The sequence below is a fragment of the Cavia porcellus genome, unplaced genomic scaffold (assembly GCF_034190915.1).
Source record: "Cavia porcellus strain 051 isolate PalLab524CR breed Dunkin Hartley unplaced genomic scaffold, mCavPor4.1 scaffold_18, whole genome shotgun sequence".
Lineage (NCBI taxonomy): Eukaryota > Metazoa > Chordata > Mammalia > Rodentia > Caviidae > Cavia > Cavia porcellus.
The window spans coordinates 19,696,701-19,720,617 of record NW_026947501.1 but is presented as its reverse complement, the minus strand read 5'-3'; the positions used below and the strand labels follow the sequence as shown (position 1 = coordinate 19,720,617).

General features: G+C 42.5%; 1 pseudogene; it reads right to left on the bottom strand.

The window, feature by feature from the left end:
- Positions 1 to 22,413: 22,413 nt before the first annotated feature.
- On the bottom strand, positions 22,414 to 23,384 carry LOC100722889 (splicing factor 45-like; annotated as a pseudogene).
- Between the last annotated feature and the right edge of the window lie 533 nt (positions 23,385 to 23,917).

Here is a 23,917-nt window from a genome sequence, read left to right as displayed (position 1 = left end):
CAAGACTCTTGAATACTGCTGAATACAGTGGCACAGGATAAAGATTTCCATTCCAAAAGAATGAAATGGGGGTTAGGAAGGAATGGGACCAAAGCAAGGTAAAAACCCAGCAGGACAAGCATTTAACCCCATAGTTTCATGTCTAGCTAGCATCTGGGCAATCTGGGGTGTGATGTAAGCTTTAAGTGGCTTGGGTGGTCCTTTCTCTATGGCATTGCCATTGATTGTAGACCCCATAGCTTCTTTCTTGAGCTAGCTTTGTTCACTCCTTGTGGCTTTCCTCAGATGTTCCACATGACTGGTTCTTCCAACGTCCTGGCATCTCCACTGCATTTTCAGCATCTCCCTCTTGGCTTCATGTAGAAGACCACCTGGATAACTCTCCTTGAATGAAAAGCAATTTCCTCCACTTTGGCTAAACCTGGTCCTTTCTCTATTTACTGATACATACAGAGCTGGCCAAGCTATTTCCTTTTCCCTTTAATTGGCTCTAAGCAATTTAAATAGGGATAACTGAGGTACTAAAACATAATCTTTGAAGCTAGATGGCAGTCTCCATTTCCTTGCCACAATATCTTCCTAAATGGTTCAGCCTAGTGGATTGGCAGAATCACCACTCCAGGGCTGTCAACTGGGGTTCAAGCCTCCAGATAAGAGGCCATGACTTCCTAGGGAAGAAAAAGTTTGCATATCAGAACTGAAGCACCACTGCCTGAACATTAAATGCTACCTCAGTTGTGTTATGCAGATTGGTCTTTCTGCATATTCTTCTCTCTGTATATTGTAGAGGTGCTTTTGGCCTCCTAGCTAGCCCAGCTTGCAATACTCATGTAATTCCCACTATTCTCACAGTCTCTCACTCTAACCACTCTCTTCGTCACAAACTAGTAAAATCCAGGTTAAGGCCTGGGTCAAGGCCTCTTTTCCTATGAACCTTTATTCTGGCTGCACTTAGGACCCACCTTGGCTCCCCACAACTGTAAAGATGTCTTAGAGTCTTTATCCTCGCCGTGGGTTGCACTGGAGATGATAGATTGGAGTTAACTTGCTACAATTCCAATAGATTTTCCATGGGTCCTCAAATGTAAGCTTCTTGGACAGTGATGAGCATGGGAAGGGGATCTCTATAATTTCCCACACTGCTCTTTTAAGGCCTGGTCTCTCAGGCTGCCCTCTGAGATCTGGGTGGAAGTTTTCCTGGCTCCACAACTCTTGCATTCTGCAAATGTCTTAACCCAGCATCATGTGGATGATGTCTGTTGCCAGCTAGAGGGGCCCTTTTGCATCTTGCCAGTGTTTATAGAGGCTTCATCCAAGTGTCTCGACTGGGCAGGTGAACTGAATTCCAAAGAATCAATTCCTTCTGCAGCCTTTCTCCAAAAGATTGTTCTGGGGCTCTCCTCTCAAAGCAAAGTCTTTCATTTTTGCAGACCAAAGGACAGAATTTTCCTCTTTGCTCACATATCCTTAAGCCATTTTTTCTACTGTCTTGTGCAGTGCTTGGCTTCTTTTTTTTTTTTTTTTTTTAAGTTTTTTGTTTGTTTGTTTGTTTTTCCTGAGTGCTAGGATTACAGACATGTACTACCACACCCAGTTTGGTTTCTGTTTTTAATGATAATCTTTTTTAGCATCCATCCTCACCTCTGTGCCATCTTTTCAGGCTCCAACTTTATCAGAGCTTCTTTTCTGGTCAAACTCAAACTTTGCAATTATTCAGTTGTGTTGTTTGCTCTTGATTTTCAGGATAAAGCTGACTAAATGTCCCTACCAGTACCCATATCACATCCCAAATGTTGAGCTGCCTTAAAACTTTCTCCATCAGGTTATTAGTCTGCCACCATTCATCTCAATATGTCTCAGGACCTGAGCAAAATGTAGACAAATAAAACACATGGCCATAAAACACATGGCCTGGAGTTCAATTTCCAATGGAGCCTTTGTTCTCAACAAAACCTCCTTGGCCTGGTCTATACTCTACATTTCTGTCAGCATTCAAAGCTCTTGAGCTCTGATCAGAATCTCCCATCAAGCTTGGCTTACAGCATTGTAGGGCTACTTCTCTAGCCTGCATCTCCAAACCTATCTGAACCCCCACTCCCAAAGGCTTTTAAACCACATGGTCAGGTAATCACAGGCACAACCTCACTTCTCTGGTACAAAATGTGTCTTAGTCACATTCCTCATTGCCTTAACAAAGCACCCAAGACCTACAATTTAAAGGAGGGAAGATTTATTTTTCCTCACAGTTTGTTGAGGTTTCAGTCCCTAATCTCCTGGCTCCAATGAAGACAGCATGGTAGAGGAAAAGCTGCTCAAGGAATAGTGACAGGAAAAAAAAGGGAGCAAAGAGAAGAGGCCATCTCCACACTTGCCCCATCCAGATCCCACTTCTTAACAGGAAGTCAGCTATCACCTCATTGGAGGACTATTCCACGGATAATTATCACACCCCTATGATCCAGTTACCTCCTCAGATCTCTGCCCATGAGTACATGAGGTTTTTGCGGGGTGGGGGACATCTAGATATAAACTGGGAGACTCCTTTGGGTTCTTTGCTGCTGTTAGCTTCCTTATCTCTGTCTAGGATTATGCTGTTTTCTCTGATGCTGGTTTAGTGGTCATATATTTCTTTAGAATTTCTTTTTCATGGAAATATTTTACCTTTGTCAATACTAAAGGCTAATTTTATAAAACACAGAAGTCTGGTTGAAGGTTGATATTGTTTTGATTTATATATGTTTGCAGTGCTCATGGGGAGTTTGTACTTTTACGTAACACATCTTAATTCATTTTCAGTCCCTTTCGCTCCCATCCCACTCTACTCCAGCTCTTGTTCCTGTTCACATTTACTAAAGCTATATTTCTCTCTCTCTCTCTCTCTTTTTTATCAGTACCAGGGATCGAACTCATGACCGCCTGCTTGCAGGGCAGGTGCTTATGCCGCTGAGTTAAATCCCCAGCCCTTTCTCATGTTTTCTTTAATTTTTCTTTCTTCCTTCTTTTTCCTTTCCTTCCCCCCTTCCTCCATCTCTTATTCCTCTTCCCATTTGTAAAAGAATTCCCTACTTGGTATTATTATCTTTTATTTTGCTCTCTGTGTTTATATTTTAGGTTTCTCACATAAGAGAAACTGTGCAATGTTTAAACTTCTGTGCCTGATTTATTTCACTTAACATTATGGACTCAAGGTGCATCTTTTTACCTGCAAATGCCTGTTTTTTTCTTCATGGCAGAGTAGTACTTCATGGTGTATAAATATCACATTTTCTTTATCCATTTTTCTGTCAGTGGACATACAGGCTGTTTCCAAAATTTGGCTATTATGAATTGTGCTGCTATGCAAGTATGCATGTATCAGTGTAATATGATGGCTGTAACTCTTTTGAGGAAAATATCGAGAAGGGGAATAGCTGTAGTGGGGTCAAATGAAATTTCTAGCTTTTAGTTTTTTGAGAAATCGCCACACTGATCTCAGTGGTGGTTGTACTGGTTTACATTCCTACCAGCAATGTCAAAAGTTTCCATTTTCCCTGTAGCCTCACCAGCACTTGTTATTACTATATTTTATTTCTTGATAATAGCCCTTTCTGGGGAAAAGATGGTATCTTAGTGCTATTTTAATTTGCATTTCTCTAATGGCCAGAGATGTTAAAATTTTTTCAGGTATTTATTGGCCATCCGTACTTTTGGGAAGTGTCTATTCATTTCAGTCACCCATTATTTATTTATTGTATTTTAAAGAGGATAAAACCCAACAAAACAAAGAAGGGTAAAGCCAATCTGAACAAAGCAGTGAGAGTGGTACAGAACTTTGCAGCAGGATAATAGGAAATCAACGATGGCTACTGTAATGTACCTTATTATCTTCACAATAGTTTCAGGCACAGTAAAATAAAACAAAACAGAAGAAAACCAATCAAAACAGAGCATTAGATAAAACAAGCAATAAATCAAAACAAAAACAAAGCAATGAGAACAATATTGGATTTCAAAAACAAGACAGAAGGAAATCCCCCGTATTTGCTATATTGCATACTGGTATCCTCTTAGTAGATGCTCAGCCTACTGACCTTAGGCCTGCAAATTGAATCAAACAATACAAGCTTTTAGTTGTTTTTGTACTTCAGTTGATATCAGCTCAACCTCTCCTTCAAACCAGCAAATTGCTTCCAGTGGAGGTGGGGGAGTATCTTTCTTGATTTTCAGCTAGTGTGCTGGTTGGCTCACAGAAAGGGCAGTCTGGCTTCTCTCTTCCTGGGCCCAAGTTTTCATGGCTTACCAGAACGGTGAACTGGCTTCTTGATGTTTATTTATTTTTTTGTACCTGGTATCGAACTCACAACCTCAGGCACGCACTTTTGCTCCTGAGCTATATGCCTGGTTCAGCTAGTCACCCATTTTTTAACTGAGTCTTTCATTGCGTGCATGGTGGGGTGGGTATGGGGTCTAATTATTTGAGTTCTTTATATATAGCTGGTAAGATTTATTTTTCCTCATTTTTCTCTTCACACTTGTTTCTTTTGATGTGCAGAAGCTTTTTAATTTGATGTGATACCATTTATTGAGTCTTGGTATTATTTCTTATGCCATTAGGATTCTGTTCACAAAGTCCTTGCCTGTGTCTTCAAGAGTTTTGTCTTCCAGCAGATTGTTTCTGTTTTCTGGCTGTTGTCTTTTTTTTTTCTAAATCAAGGTCTTGCTTTGAACTCACTGCGGAGCCCATGCTGGCCTCGAACTCACAGCAATCTTCCTGCCTTGGCTTGAGTGCTGGGATTACAGGCATGTGCTACCACACCTGGCAGACTGTTTCTGTTTTAAAATTTAGAGCTTTGCTCCATTCTGACTTTAGTCTAGTATATGCTGAGATGTATTTTGTCTAGTAGTTGGTGTAAACTCAGTTTTCTGCATTGGGTATCTAGTTTTTCCAACACCATTTATTAAAGAGGTTATCTTTTTTCCAGTGTATGTTTTTGGCTCCTTTGTCAAAGATCAAATAGCTGAATGTGCCTGGGATTGTTCTTCTTCCTCTATTTTGTTCTGTTGATTGACCATTCTGTTTTTTTGCCAGAACCATGCCAGTTTTTTTTTTTAAAAAATTTTATTTTTTATCACTGTAGCTTTGTACTATAACTTGAAATCTGGGATTGTGATGACTTCTTATTTCGTGTGGTTACCCAGAATTGGTTTTGCTATTCTTGTTTTTTTCTGGTTTCATACGAATTTTTGAATAGTTTTATCTAGATCTGTGAGGAGTGCTGTTGATATTTTGATTGGGATGACAGGTGTGTGTCACCATGCCCAGTCATAATTCTAGAAGTCTTTTAGTGTAGTTTTTTGGGTTTTATAAGTAGAGGATCGTGTCATCTGCAGACAACTGTTTTCTTTTAGGACTTGAAAAAGTCACTCCACGCTCTCTTGGCTTTTAAGGTTTGTGTTGAGAAATGTGGTATAGTCTTCTTCTTCTTTTCTTTTCCTATTTTTGAGACAGGGTTTTACCATATAGTTCAGGCTGGCCTCAAATTCATGGCCTCAGCCTCCCAAGTGCTAGGATTATAGGCATGTACCACCATGCTCGGCTAGAAATCTGGTATAATTCTGATAGTCTTGTCTTTATAAGTAACTTCCTATTTCTTTCTAAAATCTTTGAATATTAACTTTCTGTTGAATTTCTAGAATTTTCATTATGATGCGTTATGAAGGGATTCTTTTCTGATTGTGGCAATTTGGATTTCTCTGTGCCTCGTTTTAAATATTTTGGAGGTATCTGAGACAGGGTCTCACTATACAGTTCAGGCTGACCATGAACTTGCTGTGATGCTCCTACGTCAGCCCCCTCTGCTAGAATTATAGACATGCACCTCTACGTTCAGCCTCCTTTGTCTCTTTTTTTAAAATTTTTTTAGTGTTTTTTAAAAATTTTTATTTTAAAGGGGGTAAAATTAAACAAAACAAAACAAAACAAAATAGGACATAAGAAAGCAGTGTAAGAGATATAAATTTCAAAGCTAGACGACCTGAGATATTTGCTATTATATTGTGTCTTATTTTCTTCCAGATAGTTGTCCATGTCTTCACATACAGAGAATTCATACAAAACAACGTAGTATAAAACTGATCCGAACAGAATGAGGAAGATGTTTTAGGTCTTCAAAACCAGACAATAGGGAAGTCACTAATGGCTGTCGTAGAGTCTCTCTTTCTCTTCAAAATAGCTGTCCATACTTTCATGTGTATTGAAGTTCAACAAAACAAAACAGACTAAAATAACACCATTAATTAGAACAAAGCAAAGTGTTTGCCTTCAAAGAATGGTAGAAGGAAATGTCCCCTATTTGCTACATTGCCTATGGTCAGCCTCTCAAGGGATGTCCAGATCTCTGGCTCCCACTTGCTAATGGGGTGGGGCGGGGTGGGGCCGGGGAGGAAGATGTGATGTTTGATTCTCAGCCCTCTTGCTGGCAGGCTTACAGCTGCTCATGGTGGAGAGGGGTTGCTTGGTCTCCTGGTGCTCCAGATCCCAGCATGGTGCCAGTCCCAGTAAACACCGGTGGCTCCTGTCCTGGGCCACCAGAGCCTGCCACACAGCCGCTCCAATTGCATTGTGTGGCTTCTGGGTTTCCCAGAGTCCTTCCCATGCAGCCTGCAGCCAGCAAAAATCCCCAAAGGTGGTCTAGCGAGCTGAAGAACTCTACAATGTGCTCAAGAACAGAGCCATGACAACAGAAGTCCCCCCTCCTTTGTCTCTTTAAAGGCCTGTCACAGTTGGTCTCCAGTATCCCTCCAAGAGGCTTTAATGTTGAAGGCTTACTCACTGATGGACTTGTGGAACAGCTCATGAAGGCTGTAACTGATGGAGTATTTTTGACACTCAATCTGAGGGGGTGCAGAGAAAATGAGAGGGAAGACAAAGATTAGAGAGGTCTTTAATGTGGACATGGGAGAGTTATAAAGAAATATAAGTGCTCTCAATGAGAACAAAGAAGTGAAGCTACTTTTATCAATTCTGGCTGGGGAAGAGTTTGGGAAGTGGGCAAAATAACATAATAACTGCTGATTTGAAGACACATCTGCCTGTGCAGAACAGGAAGCAAAGATTTACTGGGGGCTGGAGGTGGAGGCTTGGGAGGTTGTAGAATTTTGGGATTGGAGAGAGCTCGGCACATATGCCAAAAGAGAGCAGGAGGTTTGTTTCTGGAACGAGAGGGAGAATGTAGAGGTTATGCTTGGAGAGTAAGTTGCTTCTCTGGGTCTGGTATCAAGTTGGGCGGATGTCATGTTACAGATAGTTAAGCCCCAGGCTGGCAGAATTAACCAGTAACTTCATCGGAGGGTGCTCCTCTGATGAAATCATAATTTGATGGCACTCTACTCTGGTCTGATTGGGTCCCTCAAAGACGAACTGGGGACCTCACCTCCCTTCAGCCACAGAGTACGTTATAGGTTAACTGACTTCAGACATAGAAAAAGAACTTCCCACACCATCAGTGAGAGGCATACAGAGGTTTATTAGAGTTTTAAGAGTCCTGTCAGAGCAGTGCAGGCCCTCAAGACAGAGGTGCACCGTACCCTCAGGCTGGGGTTTGTACTGTGGTCATGGGGTGTCTTCGGCGTGGTTGACCTGGGATGTGTGTCCCACAGCTGCACACATTTGCATGGGTTGGAAGGTTAGAGGTTGCCGCACTTCCTTGACAATGGCTGTCTGTGGGAGGAAGAGTGATTTATAGGTGAAAACTTGGTGCATGCTTGATATACATGCTTATTGTATCTTTAAGACCCCTGGGGGGTGGATTTTTTTTTTTTTTTTTTTTGAGTGAAAAAGCAAAGGGAAAGGGAAAAGGCATTGTAACCTTAAGTAACTTTTGTGTTCTGAAGCTGCAGTTTTTCATAAAAATGCCCCCACTGCGGTACCAGGGGTTGAACACTGAATGCAGGGCCTTTGCATTGACCTGTAGGCCTCGGCCCTTTGTTGTTTCCTCAGCCCTTTGTAAGCTTCTTGAGGTAGAATATTTTAAGCTCCAAAAGTGGGTTTTCTCCCTGTAAGTCCCTCTGTCTGCTCCTCCATTAGGATGCAGGCTTTGTTTTACTGTTCTTTCCTCAGTGGGACTTTGTGGCCAGCTGAAAGCAGAGGTTGCCTGCAAAACGCTGCTTTGTTATCAAAAGCACAAACCCCTTAGGTGCCTCAGTGTTGGGCAGAGAGACGAAAATGGCTCTGAGGGAAACCCTGGCAACCTCAGTGGATTCTCTCTAGACTGAAGGATTGCGTCAGGCTGGGGGCGGGCCAGAGCTCTGCCCAGGATGCTGTCCCTGTCCCGGTCTCTGACAGTACCCTAGCAGGGTGATGGCAAGCCAAGGCATGTGTGCCACAGAGGGCTCTTTCTGTCATTCAAAGCTCTAAAATGTTCTCTATCGTGGCCCTGGCAGGTGGCCAGACCTCAGAGAAAAACAGCTACAGGTTCCCAGCCACACAGAATATCCCTATCCTGAGGGCAGCACCAAGGCTACGGGGCATTTGGAACTGAGGAAACCAGGTAAGTTGGGACACCAAGAGGCTTGGCAGTGACCAGTGATGATCCATACCTGCAGGATTTCCTGAGGACATCCCAAGGACCGCCTGGGGTTAAAAAAAGAATGAAATTCTGTTGTTTGGGAGTTGAAATTAGGTTGATTTAAATAATTTGTTCCATAATGGTTTTTTCCTAATGTTGGGGGTTGAACCCAAGGCCTCGCACATATTAGTCAAGTATTCTGCTGTTGAGTTCATCTCCAGACCACCAGAATGGAATTTTTCAAAAATTGTAGGGGTACGTACTACATCATCAGTAATTCTGCCTGGCCATCTTTGCATGGTTAACTTTTCTATATAGAGATTTCTTTTTTGAAGATAGATTACCAGAAGTAGAATTACTGACTGAAAGGACATAAATATTTTTTAAAATCTCTTTTTGTACAAAAGAGAGGAAAAGAAAGTGCTCTAAAGGACATAATTGCATGTATATTTAAGTGTATAAGATAGGTAATCATATTACCGAGTTTTATTGGATCATTGAACAGAACTATTTGCAGTCTCATTGTTTGAATGTCCATTCTATATGCTTTAATTTTGTAACTTGAACAACTATTTCTAAGATGACAATATGTAATCTATTAACTAGTGATTTCCTACTGTTTATTTTTTCTGAAATTCTGTATAACTTGTACCCTTTTTCTGTTTTTTTTTCTTTTTTCTCAAATAAAATTAAAAAAAAATTTAAAAACACAACAATCGGGACAACAATGATACATACATTGCATATTGCCATCCCCAAATCAGCCAGCCAGAGTGCAAGGCACCTGCATTCAATTATAACCTTTTTAATACTTTTAACACATATGGCTTAAGCCTTAAATGCTCTTGGTCCAGGTATAATGGCCCGGGTATGTAATCCCAGCACTCAGAAGGGTGAGACAGGAGGATCTTGAGTTTAGAGCCAGCCTGGGCTACATAGTGAATTCACTCCCAGCCTGGACCATTAGTAAAACCCTGTCCCCCCCCTCTCCACCCATAAAAAAACAGCTCTCTAGATGAACTTTGACTTCTAGATTTGGATTTTAAAACTAGAATACTCTCTTCAGTGGGCAGGGTGAGGGAGAGACTGGAAGCCTGTCGGGAGACGATTATAATATTTCATCTGCAATAGGAAAAAGGACCAAAATGAAATTATAGCAGTGACTAGAAGAGACAGATACCAGTGTCATTCAGAAAGTGACATTGACATAAGAAAAGTATAACTCCCAATCTGCTAGACGTTAGATGTGCCAAGTTCGTCTATCCTGAATATTGAAGAATAAATTCCAAGTGACAAAAGAGGTCAAGAGAAATAACAGTTTGTCAAGAGAACACTCTTGAAAGACGGGAGGCATCTCTAAGGATGTTGCCACCAAGATTCTTTGTCAGGAATAAGGTGTAAAACAGAATCACAATGTGGGAATAATCACCCTGGTGGATTGTAAGTGTAGTGGCTTAGCCAATATTGATTCAATAGGAAAGAAGCCACGAAGAAGGGGACATGGGAAGATCAGCGGCATTGTGGGGGAGTGTGGGGTTTGGGTCTGGTGTTCTGGTCACCCACCCCTGCACCTGATGGCTGTCTGGGCCGACTGGACCAGGTCGTGCTAATTACAGAATAATCACAAGTTGTTTATCTTGAGACCTGATTACTGCATCTCTATCCTGAGAGCTGACTGTGTTTAGATTTGCCTCTACTCTGATGTCTATTTTTTGTGCTGACTTCCTTGAGGGCCCAGTCTTCTGACTACATATGAACTTTTTATTTAACTTACCTGCCTATGATAACATTGATAAACCAGTTCTACATATGGACGAAGGAATGGAGAGGTAAGACACATGATCCCTTTATTAATTTTACCTTAAAAGTCAAAACAGATGGAAGTTCTACCAACTAGAGGGAGTATGTTTGGTGGAAAGAGCCTTTCTTGTGATCCAATTGAGTTTGTTAACATTTAACCCCCCCCCAACTAATTAGGCAAGTGGTCCTGGGTGAGTTATTGAAACTCTCTGGCCTGTAGGCCTAACTTTCCTTATGTGTGAAATGAGGAGGGTGATATTTGTGTCTCCCAACTAGAGGTATAAGAGGGACTGGCAAGGAGGAAGTGAGGGTAAGCCCTCAGAGGGCAGCAGTGCTCTTCCCCAGTGTCACCATAAGGAGGGCATATTATGTCCAAAAGAGCTTCCAGTTGGGGTAGATGTGGGGTAGGGTCTGTGCCATGTCAGCTGAGCATCTTGTGCACGGGACTCCTCCTTCCGGAAGCTCTCTGACTTTTGGGACTGCAACTCGGTTGGGGGACAGCCGATTTCTCCTTATGCCACCCACCATAGAGATTTGGCAGGGACCTGACCAGGAAAGTTTCCTTCTAGGATGGCACATTGAGAACACAGGACCTGAAGTGTCTCGTGTAGATCAAGACCAGTGCAACTGCAAAATTGGGCTTCCTGAGATCTGCAAGATCTATTCCTGAAAATACACTTCATAAAAAGAAAACATTTACTAGATAGAAATCAAAAGATTTCCTGGGCTTGAGACAGAGCTCTTCCTTACTCCCTGTTTGGTTGTTTAATTTAATTTTTTGGTACTAGAAATTGAACTTACAGCCTCACACTTGCCAGGCAGGCAGTGTGCCGCTGAGCTACATCCCCGGGCCCCTGTTTGTTGTTATTTTTGTCTTTTTGAGACAGGGTCTCACTATGCAGTTTGGGCTGGCCTTGAACTTAATTTGAAGCCCAGGGTGGTCTCAAACTTGCAACAGTCCTCCTGCTTCATCCTCTTGAGTGCTAGGATTACAGGCATGCACCACCACGCCCATCTCACCTATTTTTTTTTAAAAATGAAGACATTGACATGTTTTAAAAAGCACAAAACCAATGAAAGCGCAGACTTCTGCAGAAAGCATTGGGGGACAGTAGTCCTCTCCTACCTAGAGCAAAAAAAAAATGACTTATTAACAGGAATTACACTGCTACTGTTATTGAGTAGTCTTCTTCTAAAGGTAGCTCACCAAATAAACATTACTGGGATGCTTGTGTTTCCTAGCAGTAGGCACCTCTCTCTCTCTCTCTGTCTGTCTCTCTCTCTGTCTGTCTCTCTGTCTCTCTGTCTCTCTCTCTTCCAAACAAAGAATTGAATGAAACAAACAAAAACTGTGCACAGTTCCACATTTTTTAAAAACTGGGAAAATTAAAAGTGATGGGTAAAGAAGAAAATCACTATGTAGTGTGAGCTTGGGCCAAACAAAAGGAAGGAAAAAATAAAAGAACACCCTGAGGAACATAGGGCACACTGCCACATGGAAAGCCACAGTACTGAGGCTGCTCACAGAGTCTGTGTCCTTTTATTCTGTCCACAATCTTGCGGGCAAGGGGGTTCTGCATAGGCTCTGAGATCCTGCCACGCTTCTCTTCCCAGACAGTGTAAACCAAGCTACATTGCTAATCTAATTCCATGTTGAACAAGCAGGACTTGAAAGCAACTTTTTGTTGTTTACTTGAAACAGGGTTTCGCTGTTTAGTCCAGGCTGGCCTCAAATTCATGATCATTGTGCCTCCGCCTCCCAAGTGCTAACATAACACGCATGCACCACGACACTGGTAACTTTAGTTTTGAGCTCCAGTATCCCTTAAAGGTGTTGGTTAGTAATTCTTCCCCTTCACCTGTGTTGAAATCAGCAAGACTATTTATTTGGGGGTCACTTTTAAGTGAAAAGAAGTCAAAGAATCTTAATTTAGCCCTTAACATGTCCTAAATAATCAGAAGTCAAAAAGTGATTTTAAACAGCTTCCCCTCTCCTTAGAAGACTCTCCTATGAGATGTGGGGGTGTCTGTTTCCTGCTCTGGCTCCAGTCTACCCCCTTATTCCCAACTTTCTAACTTTCTTTTGGATCCCTTGGGATTGAAGCCTGAGGAGATGAGAAGAAGAAGGCCAGGAGTATCTTCACCTGACTGGTCCCATAGTGAGATGGCTTCATGTTCTCTAGGTCTGGAGTAGACTTTCTCATGGGATTCTCTTTTGAGAACCCTAATATAACAGGAATCAGTGAGGCAAGAGTTAAGGTTCTGTTAGTAAGAACAGTGGCCCCAAAATGGATTCTACTGAGTAATGGCCCACCATGGGTCTTCCAGGTGTCCTTGGCCTGTCTGGGACCTCCTCAGAACATGACCAGGCAAGCCAATGGCTCAGGACACAGGGGCCCTGCATGGACACTGAGTGTACACTGCATAGATTTGACCCTAAAAATTTTGTAGCTTTCTACAAATGAGGATGAGATTAAGTTGCTTACAACAATGCCTGAGCTCCCTTCTAGATCCCCCCCCCTAAACCCCTCAACAGCATTCTTGGGTATCCAGGAGCCCCTTTGGTTAGTAGGAGCTTTACTTTCTTGTCTTCCGTGGTTTCCTTCTTTGTCAGTGTGGCACATTGCTGGGCCAATCTCAAGAGATTTTCGAGGGTGAGGTCCCCAGATTAAAAAACACCTGTATGAGATATCAGCAACAACAGCTGGCAGGATGGAGCAAGCAGAGTGCAAGAGCCACCTGTGTCTTTATTGTGTAATTCTTACACATGTTGTTATCACCTACTTACATTCTTACATGCTGGCCTCCTTGGCGCATATGTTGTCCACTGCTAAGTCATGGTTATATAACTGTGCCCCACTGTGCACCTGTGCTGACAGTGAGTCAGGTCCTCAAAGCTGTCTGGAAGTGTCCTTTGACTCAGTCTGAGTGGTTTCCCCAAACACATGATGCCAGCATTCCCATAACACTAACACTTCTGGTTCTACTGCATTGCCTTGACTGGTACTCCAGGGATTTCTCTGCTTCATTCACAGCATCTAAGAATACCTTTCACCCTTCTTCATATGAGATTCCATTGCTCCTAGATGGCCCCAATGGTGATTGGTTAAAACTGGTTCAGTCTTTGACCCTTCTCTTCCCAAGTATGGCTCAAATTTGGTCCATGAGATTCCATGTCCTGAGAAACAGTGTATAGACCCATCTCAATGTGGCGGACACTCTTTTTCCTCTCTCAGTGCAACTTATCAGCCCACCTTTTGGCTCTGAATGTCCTCAGTGGTGGCAAGACACTCTCTTCTGCTCTGCCCCTAGCACTGTAGGGGATCCATAGCAGTTCTCCAGGGGTTCTGTGGTGGATGCCCTTCTGAAAAGGATTCCTTAAACCAATTAAATTTAGTAGAGTTTATCTGATGTAAACCAAACCAAAACATTGTCAGACTGGGCTGCTCCCAGAACCAGAAAAGGTTCTGATAATTCCTAACAACAGCATGATCAGATAGCACTTACAGAAAAATGAAAGTGAGCATAGAAAATAACTTATAGCCTTGTCAGTAAATTAGTCCATCGATTATGGCTTAACCAGTTGTTTAATGGTTAAGGCCCAGTCTGTTAACTGGTTACTGCAGCTAGCCAAAGCTTAGTTATGATGATTAAACTCTACATGGGTTTGGTCTGTTGACCCAGTGCAGTGCCTTGTCAAATCCATGACCATGTACAAAACCTCAACACCCCTCGAACTTAGACCAGATGAAGGTGGACATCAACTGGGCCTTCTGGGACATAGAAATCACATCAGTTATTTCAGCTGAGAATTTTACATAGAGTTATTAGGCACTGAAGAACTGAAAATGCAAAACAAAATGAGTCCTGGAGCTGGCAGCTACAAGAACCAAGAACATTGCTGAGGGCTGGGGCAAAGCTGGTGGAAAAACAATTGCAGTCAACTGCTGCCACTGCACAAATGGCTCCTACCAAACAGGAGGAGTGTCCCTCAGGCCATGGTGAAAGGACGGGAAGCAGGAAAGAAAAAACCTGTCTTTCCCTCTGTGGACAAAGAAGACATGTGATTTGTGGCATCCCCATAAAACTCATTACAGGGTGGATTGGGAGCTGAGAGACCGTAATTCAGTCCTCCACTTTCTTGTATCTCTATAAATAAAATGCTCCAACAACTTTCTTTGCAACAATCGCCACTCTTTTCTACACTCAAACTGGGTAATTTGTCAGCCTTCAAGAATCTATCAGAGCAGTATAACAACTCATACTAGTATTGCTTTTAGGTGCGTTAGTTTGATTTTCTAAGTATCATTACAATAATAATGACTGACACTTAATAGGGGTTTACTATAGATCAGGTACTAGTGAACAATTTACGTGTTATAAGTCATTTAATCCAAGCAACAGTTTTATTATTATACTGTTACTGGTATTCATGTGCTTTTATTATCCCCCATTCTATGGATAAGGAAACTGATGTGCACAGAGGTTAAATAACTTCCATAAGGCCACACAATTGGTAAAGTGACAGAGGCAGGATTTGCATTGGAACCATTTGGCTCTGTGACCTGCATTCCTAGCCACTACATTAAACTGTGTTGTGGCCTGAAATACATGTCCCACCACCCCTGTCTCGTTTTTTCCTATGGGGTCTTAACTCCCGATGTGGCTATATTTAGAGATCATAGAGTGAGGTTCTCATCTGATTGAACTGTTGTCCTTATGAGAAGACAATAGAGACTCCATTCCCCAACCCCACATGTGCACCAAGGGAGCATTCTATAGATACACAGGGAACCCAAGGAGAGAGCCTTCCCTGGACTTCAATCTTGCTGGCATCTGATCCTGAACTTCCTGACCCCCAGCACTTCAAGAAAATAATTGTCTGATGTTTAAAGCATCCAGTCTGTGGTATTTTGTTATAGCAGCTGAGAAGATTAATAGACTGACAGTTTTGTTACATAGTTTGAGTTGACTTCTTCCTAAGGGAATAATTATATTAGAAACAATGCATCCATGGCATAGAAGCCTCCACCTAGTTTTATTTCTCTTATGGTGGTCAGATTATTTTCCTCCAATCCTTGAAATAGGTAATCGAGTTGAGGCTGGGAGAAAAGGAATGTGGGGCAAAGTAAGATCCAGAAGCCTTTATTAGGGAGACCCAGCAGCCTTAGCACTAGAAGTGCTCGAATTCATCAGCATCACAGTGGCTTTACAGTCCGCAGGCAGCCGGGACATAATACTGTGGGAATGGCTTACAATGGGCCGGATGGAAGTCAGAGCAGGGTTCAGCGTCAGATTCCCACCATGGCAGCCACAGGGCCTTCTGAATGAGGCCACCCAGCCTCTTCCTTCTGCCTCGTGACAGTTTTCATACTCTGAGTTAATCACAATTACATACACAGCCCTTGTTCCCATCCCCCAGGAGTCAGTCATAAAGCACACTTCAGATGTCCACGACTCACAGGTGCCGGTTTCATGAGTTCCCAACTCTTGGACCTGGCCATGTGAGGACTTCCTCTCTGTGGACCCAGCTGGCCTTTCCAAGATCTCATACTTTTCTGTGAAGCTTGTGTGCTCCCACCAGCCGCCGCCTCACTGATTTTCAGACATATCCCCCACCATTCTCCTGCCTTTGCTTAGCCTGCTTACTAAATTCCACAAAGTCCTCCACCCACTTGTGCTTGATGAAGCCTTATTACATCTATGAGGGCTCATAGTCTTTCAGGTGAAACTCGGTAAAGGGAATCTGTTAGCTGAGACACTCCTGCCTCCAGGGGGTGTCCGATTCAGCAGCTCAGCTCCAGGGTCATGCTTTTGCTCCCTCTTCCTAGTCTTTTGCAGAGTCAGCTTTTGTAGTGACAGTTGTCCAAGCCCTAGCCAAAGTGACTCCATCTTGTAGTGAGACACTGTTTTAACAGTTCATTGTGCCCTCACCAAGTGCTAAGGTCACGGGTCAAGACTGCAGAACAAGAAGGTCACCCACCACTGCAGCTAGACAGGGTTTACTCAGACCAGCGGAGTTTCCTGATAAGGACAGGATGGGCGTGGAGTACATATAACTTTTCTCAAGGACCCTTCTTGCTTTTGATCCTACTTGCTGCCTTAATTAGAGCCCTATTGTTGCAGTCAGGGTTTGCAAAGAAAACAATTTAATACAGGACATGTAATTTATTTTATAATAGTCAAAAAAAGTGCAGAAATCTGTCTGTACACTAAACATCCAAAGAATTCAGCTGAGGGACTGGATCACACGGCAATGTCCTACATGAGCTCAGCTGAAGACCTACAGTCCATGACCCTGTCTGATGCAAGTCTGTTTCATAGAAGGCCCAAGGGTTAGCAGTGAAAGCTAGAAAGTCTGTGCCAGTGGGATGAAGGATCTGTGCCACTAGGCTGAGGGATCTGCACTGGAGCCAGGAAGCGATGCTCAAAGTAAGGACTAGAGCTTCCCTGAAGAGAACTGCAGCCATGTTCAGCAACAGTGAGGTCCCGAGCTCTTCTGACAATGAGAACAGCTAAGTTCATATCAGGAAAGAAGCTCAACAAACTCTTCCAAGAGAACCAACGGCAACAGGAAAACCAACACCACTACCCCTTCCTCTCCAGTTCTCCTTTTTTATGTTGTTGACAACAATCCTCAGGTGGGCCATCCACACCCAGCACCACACTGATTCAGTTCAGCTGGGTGTTAACAAGTTGACCACCAGTTTGCAATCCACCGCTCCTATAAAACCAATAACCTAGCACGGAGGAGGTGGGGTGACTTTAGTGGTGCCATAGCCTGTGAGTTGTCCACTGTTCTGTTAGCCACAGCCACAGCCACAGCCTTAATAAACTCATTTACTCATCAAGCTGGGCTTGGCTGCGTTGTGCTGGCTGCCTAAGTTTGGTAGCAGGTGTTTGCTTGACATCACTCCAAGAAATTCATGCAGTGGCTGTGTCCACATATTCCCTGTTGGCTCCCTCAGCCCCTTGCTAGCAGTGATAGGTATGTTCCCTGCCTTCCCTTTGTCGTGTCGTGTCTCTCTTTTTTCTGCCCTACTTGGTACCCTTGGGGGCTGAGTGGCATTAGTGGGCCCCTGCCCTCTGCCTTCCACTTGGGTTTGGTTGACAAGGAGCATCAGCAGGACTCAGTGGTCCTGAGTGGCTGTCTGGGGTAGTATTTTTTAATTAGTACATTTGCAGTACATAATGTTTACATTCCTTGTTTGTATAACATTTTAATTTCTTTTCACATCTACTTTGTCTCTACTTCTTCCATCTCTCGATCCTCTTCCCCCTTAAGAAAGATCCGCCTCCCTATCTCTTATTTAATTTTGCTCTTTATAATTTGAGTTTATCATATAAGAGCATCTTTTAAATTCTTTATTCTAGACATCAGTCTAGATAGTAGCCTATCTGAAGAATCGCTAACAAAGGTTTTTTTCTCCCCATGCTGTAAGTTTTCTTAACTCTGTAGTTTGCTTCTCCTGCTGCGCAGAAACTTTTTAGTTTGATATGGTTGGTTGGGGTGTTTTTTAAACCCGTGTCTTTCATGGGCACACCATGCCTGCCTTCCTTCCTCTTCTGCAAGATGCCACCCCCGCGTACCCTCCTGCATCCTTCTGTCCCAAAAACCACACTTTGTAGGCCAAGGGTGGTGTTGGCTGTCAGACGCTTCCCTATTCCTTAAGTTTTCCCTACGCTTGGATCCTGTCTTCATAAGCAGCCCATGTGTTAAACACTCCTCTAATTGCCCGTTGTGACTGTGTCTTCTGTTTCCTGCTGGCACCTTGACTGATGCAGCAGTCCTGGAGCGCACCCCTCACACCACATGTTCCAGACAGGAAGAGGTTTTCTTCCGTAACCGTAATAGGAGAGAGAAAGCTTCTTGCCCACTCACCCAGCAAACAACTTGATTCTCTTTGACCTCCATTGTGTTACTTACTGGTCACAGAGGTGATCGGAACGGTGTGTGTGTGTATGTGGGGGGGGGTGAGAATGGGACTAGGAAAATGCTGGTCCACCTAAACTAATAAAAACTCCCCTGGTACAGAGCAAAATCAAGGTCCTCAACAGAAGGGAGAGAAAGGCAGCATGTGCCCCCAGGTGCCATCCACCTTGGTACAATATAATGACCAACAAGGTAAGTATGGCTTTTCCCCTCATGGAGCTTTTGGTGCCATCAAGGAGACAACACACATATAAAGATGGAATATAACTATATGTCATTGTAAGTTCTAGAAAAGAATCAGATGGGGGGCTGAGCAAGAAAAATGTGGAAACCCATTTTAGATTGTGTGGCTTTTAGATGGTTTTCTGAGGAGGAAGCATTTAAATTGATGCTAGAAAGAGAAGCCCAGAAGTAAACAGAAAGGGTAAGAATTCCAGGCATCCCAATGTGCTCAGGCATGAGAATGGGAGGTACAAGGTGTGGGGAAGCACCCAAGCAAGGTCCCTGTAACTGGAGTGGGCAAAAGGGAAAGCCTTTGGGACAAGGTAGGAGGGGCAGGCAGGGCTTCCCAGAACAGGTCTGGGTCCCCTTTGGGAGCAGGGAGGTGCAGGGGTAAGACAAAGTCTGATTTCTGTCTTGAGATCACTCTGGACATAGGGATGCATTTGGAAGATGCCACGTTGTCCAGGTGATAAAGTGTCAGGTATCTAGACAGGGCACCAGCCATGGAAATGTAGAAGTCCCAATGAATCTCACAGCCACTTTAGAGGTACATCATCATGATCTGCCGATGGAAGGACAGGGGAGACAGGAGAGAAGAATACAGCAACTCCTCAGCCGCTGGCCTGAGTTAATGAGCCACGAAGGGGGAGTGGAATGGGGGGGGGCTGGGTCTTAATCAGGAAGAGATGGAGTAGATCAGTGGGCATGTCCTTGGTTCTGTGTGCAAATAATTTACAATCCCTAGATGGCTTCTGCAACATTATGTCTGCTTTGGTTTCTCATTTATTCCAACTTTCCTAATCATTTTTATAGTTATCTACAGGGTCCCCCCCGCCCCCTGCCACAATGTACTAGAGGAGTTTGGATGGCTTTCAAATTTCCTCTGTCTATTTGGTAAGCCACCCACATCTGTGAAGTTTCTGCATGAATCTTTGTTGGTGAACAGGTAGGGCTCCTGAGCATCCCAGGGCACTGATGTCTGTTCATTCACTAGTGTAAATTCATTCGCTATCTGTAGTCTAAATAGGGATAAAGAAATAGGAGAACCATTTTCTCCTATCTTAGAGGATTACCGATTGCTTTTGAGCTGAATGACTTTGAACAAATTACTTAACTTTCTACTTCCCATTTGTAAAATGGTAATTTTAATAGTGCCAACTTTACTATTGGGTTGTTCTGAGGATTAAATGGATAATCTGTTTAATCCACTTAGTACAGTGCCTGGTACATGGCAAATCAAACACTCAATCAGTCAGCAGTTGTCTATGTAAAAAGAAATGAGGAAAATCTTTAAATATTACCATGAAGTGATATCTAAGATACATTGTGAAATTTTAAAAAGATGAAGATAAGTATATGCAGCCATATTTTAAAAGCACATACTTTAAAAAAAAAAATATCACGTGAGAGTGCCCCTTCCCATGAGCCAGTAGCAGCCATGGGCCTCGAGGAGAAACAGGAAGTCAATTTGCCCATCCATGAGCCAGCCACCATGCAGATAGGGAGACAGAAGAGCCAAGCAACTGGTTGATTTAGAGGAACACAGACTGAGTTGATAGCAACTGAGGTACAAAAACAACTTAAAGATTGTACTGTTTGGTTGACTTTGCAGGCCTAAAGCTGGTATTCCAAGCATCTATTTAGAGAATAACAATATGCAATATAACAACCATCGGGGATTTTATTCTGTCTTGTTTTTGAAATCCAATATTGTTGTCACTGTTTTGTTTTGCCCCATTTTATTGTTTTGTTTTATTCAATGTTGTTTTGATTGGTATTATTCTATTCTGGGATTTTTTGGGTTTTGTTTTATTTTTGTCTTTTTGAGACAGGATCTCACTATACAGTTTAGGCTGGTCTTGAGCTGACTTTGTAATTTAGGCTAGTCTCAAATTTGCAATGATCCTCCTGCCTCAGCTTCCCAAGTGCGGGGATTACAGGCATGTGCCACCATACCTGGCTATTCTGTTCTATTTTGTTTGATTTTATTATATCTAATGGCATGGGCAGCAATTTTGAAGTTAACAAGAGGTATTATTGTAGCAATTGTTGATTTCCTATTTCCTGTTTTGAAGTCCTATACCACTTTCACTGTTTTGTTTTGATTGGCTTTATTCTGTTTTATTTTGTTTGATTTTACTGTCTTTAAAATATTTTTTTTTAAATCAAATGATCATACTTTTGCTAGCAAAACTGTTATTCTGTGATTATTGGGTGTTTATTTTTATATGATAATGCAATACAGTATGACTTTACAATTCTTTTATTTATAGTATCAGTGAAAACCGGAATTCTCAGTATGGAAGACGAGATATGGACATAAGACGGGGGGGGGGGACCCTGTATTCCTCATTCTGAATGGGAGCCATCAATGTGGGAATGTACCTCCTGGCCCTGTCTGTGGGAAAGACCAAGAAATAATGACCAAGCCTGTAGCAACAAGTCTCCTTAATTTTCAGATTTTGGTCTCAAATGACAATTTCCCACCAAACAGGACCAGGAGTCCTTGGAGAAATTGTTAGATCCAAGTCTTGATCAGGGAATATATGAAATGCTGTTGGGATATCTTATCATACTAGAGAGTATGGAAGCCTTCAAAGATGACTGGGGCCAGGCTAAAAGGATCTTGGAGGCAGCCCAAAAGCCTGCACTAGCCAATGATAGGATGATTTCAGCATCAGTAAGGTAAAACTGCAAGAGATTAAAATACATCAAGTATATTTAAGGCTACAAGTTAATAGTCCTAAAAAGAAAGATGCTGTTCTTTATTGGAGGATGCTAGCAGACCAATTTATTATTTTGAAAACAGGTAGATAAACAAAAATATTCACCCATTTTATTTATTCCATCTTGCTACATGAGCTGTATCACTAGATTAGATAAAGGGCACCTTATGTGCTGTATAAGGAATGATATATTAGGCTATCACTATCTTATGACCCCTTACACATTACAGGACCTAGATATTGAGCTTCACAATCTTTTTATTCTGCATTAACAAGAAGAGAGACTTGTTTTGATTGGTATTATCAAACTAATCACTACCTGTGAAGCAATCTTACAAAAACACTGAACCTCTTGTTCCAATCAACAATTTACAGGGATTCAAAGGAGAGAGAATCCTTTAATTGATGCCACTGTGGAGTTATAAACAGCAAAATCCAGACAGTGAGAAATTCTCCAGGTCAGATGCTCTACTAAATATGACAAGCTAATTCCAGTGGAAAAAAATTTAAAAGGGGCTGGGAAGGCAGGTATGAAACAAGAGAGATGTCATTCAGTTGCAGATACTGATTTTTATTAAAAGTTATAACTTATCATACGTCTTGGTTACAAGATGGCATAGGGCAGAGGGGCAACAGTTCATGGTGGTGGAAGACAACAAAAGCAACAAGTGACCTAACAGCATCTTTCTTTTCCTTTATACTCTGTGTATGCTGCTGGTATTAGGAAGGTGCCAAACCAGATCACACACCCTTAATCTCAACATCACACACTCTAGATTTAGTCATCTCTGAAAAGCATCCCCCCATAGTTGCATGAGGCTTTACAGGGACATCCAGACATAAACCATAACACCGCAAGCTAAAATAAACCTTTCTTTCAGAACCTAAAGAAGTTTTAGGACTGTAAGTATAGCTCATCTGGTAGTGCACTTACCCATTATGCATGAGTCTCTGGACTCAATCTCCAGAAACACAGAAGAAAAAAGTTTTAATTGCTTTAAAGGACTTTATACTATATTAAAAAATCATAAAATAAAAAAGGAACCAATGACATGTATCAGAAGTCCCTCTAGCAGTCCCAGTATTCACCAGCTTTGCCCATCTCTGCTCAGAACACAGATCCTTTCAGGTCTTCATTCAGTCTGCAGCTTACTGAAGGGTCATCCCAGGTGACTGGTTCATAAAATCAAACTTGTTCTGCTAAATCCAAGACCCTATGTTTATTCAAATTATAGTAACATGCTTCTACCACCTGTCTACCAAAATATCACCCTTTCAGATCAACAACAGTTTTAATTTCTGATTTATCTCTTGAATTCTGAAAGCATTTGTGCTGCTTCATCATCAGGAGCACAAGGAATTTCAAATATCAGACACTTGCCAACTTTGCTATATTTTTCATTTTCTTTGGTTTCGACTTCCAAGGCTCCATCGACTCCTCCTGCACCAACCACGTTCCTTAGTAGGACCACATTAGTAGGACATTTAAGAATTTCAACTTCTTTAGTGCATCTTGAGACTCACCCTTCTCAGTGGCATCACCCAAAAGGATCTTGCTGCTCCAGTCGCACCAACAATGTGGTGCTCAGTCCCTTCAGTGCTTCCCTAGCCCCTGGCCGTTCCAGAATCCAAACCTCTGCATGATCTCATGAGCTGCTGGACCACCCAGGTCAGCAAGGTAGGAGTCCCTGGGCCCAGGTGGATCTCTTGGCCTATCCTGTTCCTCACATACTGGGGGAGGGAAAGCAGCTTTGCAAGACAGTGATTGAGGTCTCGAGTCCTCTTCATAAGGAAAGTCTCTTCGTGTTTCTCTACAAGAGAAGTAGGCGGTGAGATAGCAGCTCCTCCCAGGCTTGTTTCTCTCCTCTGCTGCTTCTTCATCTTCATGAGTCTGGATCCAGTTTCCTTGAAAAACCACTAGCTTTATGTCTGTCTTTACGCCTTTTCTCTTTCTTCTTTTCCTTCTGTCTCTGCAGGTCATCTGCAGAGCACCTCGCTTTTAAGTCAGCGATGGAGCGAGGGCAGTACTTTGGCTCTTTGCCTGAGTGAGAGCACCTTCTTCACCTAAAGCTAAGACTGCAGAAGCTTGAAGGTTTTAGAACAGCCCTTTGTTTTTAAGTAACTGGTTTCCATTCCAAGGGTATCATATAGGGACATCTTTTTGGTTTAATACCAACCCACTGGGCCAACTCTGCCCAAGGTCATGACTGTGGTAGCACAGAGCCCAGCTGCTTCCCTGAAGCATGAGCCAGCAGCAGTGGTGCCCATGTTCTGCTGAGTCAGGTTTTTGTTTTGTTTTGTTTTGAGACAGGATCTGACTATGTAGTCCAGGCTAGCCTTGAACTCACTGTGTACCCCAGGCTGGCCTCAGACTTAGGGGAATCCTCCTGCCACAGCCCCCCAAGTGCAGGGATTACAGGTATGTGTCATCACATCCAAATTTTAACTTCTTTAAGCAATTGGAAATTTCAGCTCTGAGTAGAAATTTGGTTGTATTAAAGAGTTACTATTAATTATTATTAGCATTAATTTTTAAAGGTATCATGGAATATGGGGGATTTTTAAAAAGTACTTGTCTATTAGAGATACATAATATACATAATTCTATATCTAGATGAAATTATTTGACGTCTGAGATTTGCTTCAAAATAATTCAAGAGAGGCATGTGGATGAGTCTGGAGTGAGGGGA